At 37.4% G+C, this 5731-nt stretch overlaps 1 long non-coding RNA gene and 1 pseudogene across 1 annotated transcript; both read left to right on the top strand.

Annotated features, from left to right (window-relative positions):
* The first annotated feature begins 1557 nt into the window (after positions 1-1557).
* LOC143586788 (uncharacterized) lies at positions 1558-2929 on the top strand. The gene is made up of 3 exons (XR_013144756.1): positions 1558-1822; positions 1933-2056; positions 2648-2929. It is a non-coding gene; the product is annotated as an uncharacterized LOC143586788 (long non-coding RNA).
* A 735-nt stretch (positions 2930-3664) lies between these two features.
* Positions 3665-4987, top strand: LOC143586785 (F-box protein SKIP2 pseudogene; annotated as a pseudogene).
* The last annotated feature ends 744 nt before the right edge of the window (positions 4988-5731 follow it).

Raw genomic sequence — 5731 nt, 5'->3', positions numbered from 1 at the left:
CACCTAACTAGCCATATCATTCACTATTCAAGCTTCAAACCTATTACTTCCAACAGAAAAATAAATAAATAATACTGTAATATATTAATAAAAACAATTTAACTTCGGAATTAGTGTTATGATGCAATCACCCTCCTCCCATTCACCATGGCCGCCAGGATCAACTCACCGCCAGTCCACTGTTCAAGCATCATCTTCCTCTACCACCCGATCGACGATTCTTGTCGAGGACACAACTAGTCCTATCGACTATACTTGTTTCCTTCCGGATGATTTATTAGCCATAATTTTCCACGAAATTTGGCCGGACCATGACGTCTGGGTGATTTATAGACGGGCCGAAACGTCAAGATAAAGCATAAACAAACCATAATCGGATATATCAATGTTGTCTAACAAAACCCCGAACACAGTACTCTTAGCCTGTAACAACGCCATAGTTAAGCATCTCACCTACAGACCAAATAAAAATGTAAACCGGGTACGTAAACTCCAGTCTAGTAGTCTATTAATGGCTTGCGACAGGTCAAGAGGCACGTTTAATGCCATGACATAATATATCGTATATAATCATTATATATTATATTGTTCCCCATCAGTGTAACTGCTGTGGGGTTCAATATCAACCATTGGATCAAGCTAAGAAGAGATCTAGACCATTTAAAGTCCTTGAAAACCTTTTAGAAGAGGAGGTTACCAGCAGTTTGTTTTCCACAACTCCCCTGCTCACGTCTCCGGATAACACTCCACCACCCCCACAAACCCAATTATATACAAGTATATAACACAAATGAAAACATAGTACGAATTCAATCTTGAAACACTGAAGTTTTAAATCTTGAAGGTATTTCAACTTCTTCATCCTCATTTTGTAATTGCTTTGCATTAGGGTTACGATTTTAACACCTTCCTCCTTTTTCCGGTTGATTCTTTGTTTCCAACTGACATTGGTTTTTGCTATGAAATCTTCTTGATGTTCCTATGTATCAGTCTCGATCCATGGCGCATCAAATGGGTGGGTATTACTTCCTTATTTTTTCTATCTACCTTCTATTAATTGATGTTGGTCAATTTCTCATATTCTTTTTACTCCATTTGTTTAAATTTGATTCAGATTGAAGATGATGCTAAACATGGGTTTTATGTTATGAATCTGATTAGGAATATGTGAAGGGCTATGAAGATGTTATGAAGTTCTCATCAATGTAAGCAGCATTATGATATCTGTTATATGATTTGGATATATCCATGCCATAAAACTGTGTACGGAACACCCATAATACTTTTGAGTTACCTAATATGGGAACAAAATGTTATAGCAGTATGAAATCTGTGGTTCGACACATTTTATGGAGTATAAATCTTCAAAAGACTTTACTGTTATAGAGAAAGATCTATTATTATTATTATTATTCAGTTGGTAATATGGTTTGTTACACATTTGACCATAGTGTAATTATTCAACCTGGTAAATAACATGCTTCATAAACTGATCAGCATGTCGGACTTACTAATCAACTAACCGATTGTAAATGCAGTGGATTATCAAACTTGTAAAATTAGAGTTATGTTTGTCATTGCTGAATCATGAGTTCATGACCTTTGAATACTGATTGAAGGGAAGAATCTTTTCCAACACATGTATCTATAATTACAAGGAAGAAAAAGGCAAGTTTCCATTTATGGTTATGATCAATTAATCTCATGTGATAGGAACTTAAGTTAAACGCCATTCATAATTTCATTGCATTTTGCAGGTCAATGGTGGTTTTCTAATGAATTTGGCCAAGTTTCATATTCACTAATTAAGGGCATACTCAAGGCAAGTTTCATTTGATTATTTGTATAGCTCGGTAGTTATGATTTGGCATTTAATTTCCATGTATATGTGTATAATGTATTTATTTGTATGCATGTATCTGGCACTCTCAGCTCCTATTATCCAAACATATGGCTGTAGATTATGTACGCTATTAAATGATAGCAGAGTTACAAGCAAATGATGATAAAAGTCTCCCCTTGTAAAGAAAGGGAATAAATCTATCAATTGATGTAAGTTGAACATTACAATTTCTTTGAAGCCATGATATATTTTATACATATATTTGTTAAACTTGAAAAAAAATTCTCCTAAATTTCTAAAAGTGTATGTTAGGCCTTTCTTTCTTATGCTGTGTTATTTGACAAACATGAAGATTTGTAATTTTAATGTCACAAGGTGCTTTGTAACAGGTTTGGGTAACTGGTCAGAACAGAGTTTTGGTCCGGGTTAGGCAACGTGGCAGATCTGAACGGGCTGGTTTAAAACCAGATCAACTTGGCTTGTGTCAAAACAAAATAGGTTAAGGTCAACTCATGTTTTAATCAAAATATGTTCGGGTTAAAACGAGTTATTTTCAAATAATGTTAGGTTGAAACGGGTTGATTTCGGATAGCTTTCAAGTTGCAACCCATTAGACTGTTTCTTTTTTTGCTAATTTTTTTACTTAACTTTGATTCCTTATAAATATAGTAACCCTAATCAACTCATTTGTAATTGAATGGGTTAAAATTGCCCCTGCTAATATTACCATCATGAACTATGTTTTTTTTAAATGTTATTGGGACTTTTGTAGATGGCTGAAGCCATTGAATTACAGATCTCAAGTTAATAATCAAGTGAAGGAATGAGACTGTGGGAGTTGTAACATTTGTTGGCCTGGGAGCAACCGAGCAGCAATTTGGATATGTTGTTGAGGATGCAGGGTTCCAATGGGAACAAAATGTTATAGCATTATGATATACGTGGTTCCACACATTTTAAAGCTATATAACCAGATATATATCTGGTTTTCTGTTTCTAGAGTAATAGATGCTTGCTACACTGAACTTGGGACAATGGCAGAAGTGTATGTAGTTTGTGTTGGCATATCCATTTTGTCCTCCCTTGTAGTAATAAAATGTAAAAGGTTGATATTTGGCACCAAGTTATACCCTTCAATGCATGTTTTTAACACAATGTAAACCCAAAATAATTAGTTGGACACAAAATTGGATCCAACGTTTTGTTTATGCATCTCAGTTTTGTATTCACAAGTTAAATGTGTTATAGTCATTGACATTATAACATTAAACTACCCGCCCACCGGACGGGAATAAAATTAATTAAATGATAGTTCAAAGATAAAGTTAGGCAAGCAACGTCCAAGAATATGTCACACCTCTTAAAATTCATGCAAAGGAGGAAAAATACCAAATCTAATTACCTCATTGAGCACAATATCATTACTAAGTATACTATATAAATACTTCACTAACCAACTAATTACGCATTCATTACAATAAAATGTATGCACCAACTTATCAACATTTCCCACCTTACCCATTTTACCATCTTATGAATATTTACTTTCACAGTTCTCTGGTTTCAACTTATCAAAACCATTAGATACATTTAAACAAAAAAATTATAGAATGTAAGAAACAGTGGGCATATTACTCTAATCATACTCCAAATCCAAATGGCTATATAAACATGTCGAAGTATATTAAAGGATTCACATTCACCTAACTAGCCATATCATTCAAGCTTCAAACCCTTACTTCCAACAGAAAAATAAATAAATAATACTAATATAGTAATAATAATAATAACAATTTAACTTCCACATGAAGAATTAATGTTATGAGGCAATCACCCTCCTCCCATTCACCATGGCCGCGGGGATCAACCCACCGCCGGTCCACTATTCAAACATCATCTGCCTCCACCGCTCGATCGGAGATTCTTGTCGAGGACGCAACCGGTCCTATCGACTATAATTCTTTCCTTCCAGATGACATATTAGCCATAATTTTCCACCACCTTGATACCAGAGACCGCAAGCGTTGCTCTCTTGCATCCAGGAGGTGGCTGTTCGTCGAAGGCCAGTCCCGCTACCGTCTCACACTCAATGCCAAATTGGCAATCTTTCCGTACCTCCATCCAATGTTTTCACGGCTCAGTTCGATTACGAAGCTCTCTTTACATTGCGGTCGTTTATCCCAAAGCATAAACGACAACGGATTGGCTATAATATCCGCCCATTGCCCGGGACTCATGTACCTCAAGCTCCGTGGCTGCAATAACATTAACGAGTTAGGTATGGAGGCGTTAGCCCATTACTGCAAACATTTGAAGAAGTTCTCGTGTGGATCTTGTTTGTTTGGCGTTCAAGCAATCAACGCACTCCTCGACAACTGTACTTCTCTTTAAGAACTAGCAATTAAGAGGTTGCACCTCCATAATTTCAACGAAACGAGGCTGGAGCTAATCGGTCCGGGCGCAGTTTCTTTGTCCCTCAAATGCATACATCTCATCGAAGTTGCCAACTGCTTCTTCTTCGAACCATTAATTGCTGGTTCGAAGAAACTGCGGTCGTTGAAGCTGATTAGTTGCACGGGTGCATGGGATAATGTACTGGAATCGGCCGTTAATCCTGATAATCGTATTACTGAAGTTCATTTGGAGAGAGTTCACGTGAGTGATATCGGTCTCTCTGCGTTGTCAAACTGTCCGCATTCGCAAATTTTGCATGTTGCTAAGACTCCTGATTGCACTGATGCTGGAGTGATCGCGGTTGTTGAAAGCTGCCGTTACTTGAGAAGGCTTCGTATCCATGGTTGGAAGGCGGACAGAATAGGAGATGATGCTTTGATGGCGATTGGTAAACACCTCGTGCACCTTAAGCAGCTGATTTTGATTGCCGTAAACCCTACACCGACTTGTTTACGTGAGATTGCAGTGAATTGCAAGAAGTTGGAGCGATTATCGATATGTGACTGTGATACGGTTTCTGATAGGGAAGTTTTATGTATCGTGTTTAATTGTGTTGCATCGGAGAGCCTCAGCATTAGATCTTGCCCTGTAAATGATCTGGGAATTCAGGCTTTTGCTTATGGTTGTCCTAATTTGATGAGGATTAAGGTGAAAGAATGTAAATATGTTTCAGGTGGAATTGGAGATTAGCTGCACGCAAGGCGGGGATTGTTGGAGGTTTATTTGGATGATGATCCTGAAAGCATGTATGCAACCACAAGTGAAAGTGATGCAGAAGAAGAAGAAGAAGAGCCGGTACCGGAGGTCCCAGTCACACTGAACCATGGTGTTGATGTTCAACCTGACCCGGTGGAGGTCCTAGCTACAGTGAACCATGGTGTTGATGCTCAGCCCGAGCCACTGGCTACTAGCTCGAATCAAGGGTCCTTTTTCAAGACACTTTTTGGTGTTTTCAGCCGCAGGGGTCTTGCGGCTTGCGCTTTCGGGAGGAGGTGATCAGGTGGCAACAACAGTTCCAGTGGTGGCTCGTGACTTTATTTTACTATTTAAATTTACATTTAAAGGTGATCAAAAGTTTTTTTTTTTTTTCGTTTTTCGGTTTTTCTATGTAGTCTACAAGCGGTAATTTGGACACCGCACAAATTACTTCGTATACCATAGTGGTTGTGTTTTTGTGAAGAATAATTTGAGATCTACCGATTACCTCATTTGGTTTATGCTTAATTTTGTTTTGGTTTATTGAGCTAAAATTAATAAACTTTCTCTGTTTTGTAGCCTTCATAAACCATTATAAACAATTAAACTTTTTGAAGTTTAAATCAAAGCATATCGGCCGGTTTGAGATTCAGTCAGTTCTGGTTCAGTGGCTTGGCGACTTTAACAACAGCTTGACCGTAACGGTCATTTGACCTTTATTATTATTATTATTATTAT

Source organism: Bidens hawaiensis, unplaced genomic scaffold, assembly GCF_021521415.1.
Source record: "Bidens hawaiensis isolate Kalapana, Puna unplaced genomic scaffold, B.hawaiensis_p1.1 tig00034984_1, whole genome shotgun sequence".
NCBI classification, from domain to species: domain Eukaryota; kingdom Viridiplantae; phylum Streptophyta; class Magnoliopsida; order Asterales; family Asteraceae; genus Bidens; species Bidens hawaiensis.
Note: the sequence above shows the minus strand (reverse complement) of the source record. Positions and strands in the feature narration are given on the sequence as shown.